Source organism: Seriola lalandi, unplaced genomic scaffold (genome assembly GCF_002814215.2).
Source record: "Seriola lalandi dorsalis isolate HSWRI2012SDOR001 ecotype SW California unplaced genomic scaffold, Sedor1 jcf7180002006764, whole genome shotgun sequence".
Classification (NCBI taxonomy): domain Eukaryota; kingdom Metazoa; phylum Chordata; class Actinopteri; order Carangiformes; family Carangidae; genus Seriola; species Seriola lalandi.
The window spans coordinates 1-1,181 of NW_019477417.1; the positions used below are offsets into that span (position 1 = coordinate 1).

A 1,181-nucleotide genomic window follows, 5' to 3' on the forward strand; every position below is an offset into this window, starting at 1 on the left:
TATGTCCATCGGATGCCTTGTCGGGAGGATGACAGTGTAACCGCAAAAGACCTCAGCAAGGTGAGAAATTGCTCTGTTTTTGAATTGTTTATTTAACAGCATTTATTAGATGTACGTACAACTAACCCAGCATTATCCTATGTGAATAATCTTCTTGGAGACAGTAAAACCAATTGGAGTGTGGAGAAATTAAATCACATTTGTTTTCTGAATGCCACGAGTTACACCCATGTTTTTCTACAGCAGAGCGAGTGCTTTTTGGTTTTTAACTTTGATACCCAAGCACTTCCTATAAAGTTCAGAAACGACATGGCCTATTTATATACTGATACTTAGCATTCAGTGCTGCTGTGACATACTGCCACTACTATTTTCTGAAATTAGTCATGCTCATGCTTTGTCTATCAAATAGTATAGCCTGTGACCGACCTCAACTCTCAGCTGCCTCTATATCACACTCTTCTTGGATTTGTGCAATGAATTCTCAAGTATTCCTAATGGCAAGATGGATTATAGGAATAAGAATATAAGGCATTTCAATAACCATTTATGGTTAACTACAACTTAATTCTTTGATATATAAAAATAAAAGTGCAAGAATGCCTAGAAGGTATAAAAATGATATTTTTGTGGCATGCAAGAGTTTTTGTCTTTCATGCAACCATAAACTTATATTGTTGTATCTGTGTACCTTTTTTAAATGATACCGCCTTAAATTTCAATAATCTTAACCTTTTATCATTCATATTTGTTTTATGTATTTCCAGCAGAATAATGCATCATGTCCCTCAAATGTATGCAGTAAAGCCAGAACTCTGTGTATTCACAATCAAATTAAAACAAAGTACTTATCAATATCATTTCAGCAACTCCATTCCAGTGTTCGGACGGGAAACCTGGAGACCTGCCTCAGACTCTTATCTTTGGGAGCACAGGCCAATTTCTTCCATCCAGTAAGTCTAGTGGAATAAGCAACAAAACAAATTGTGCAAGTTGACATACTACTAATTTTTCATCATTACATTGTTTTGGACCCACAGGAGAAGGGAAACACCCCACTACACATAGCAGCAAAAGCAGGTCAGATGTTACAAGCAGAACTGCTGGCAGTTTATGGAGCTGATCCCGGGGCTCTGGACTCCAGTGGAAAGACCCCTATTGATTATGCAAGGTAAAACTGG

At 37.3% G+C, this 1,181-nt stretch overlaps 1 long non-coding RNA gene across 1 annotated transcript; it reads left to right on the plus strand.

Annotated features, from left to right (window-relative positions):
• LOC111671255 (uncharacterized) lies at positions 1-1,171 on the plus strand. The gene is made up of 3 exons (XR_015438372.1): positions 1-60; positions 867-953; positions 1,041-1,171. It is a non-coding gene; the product is annotated as an uncharacterized LOC111671255 (long non-coding RNA).
• The last annotated feature ends 10 nt before the right edge of the window (positions 1,172-1,181 follow it).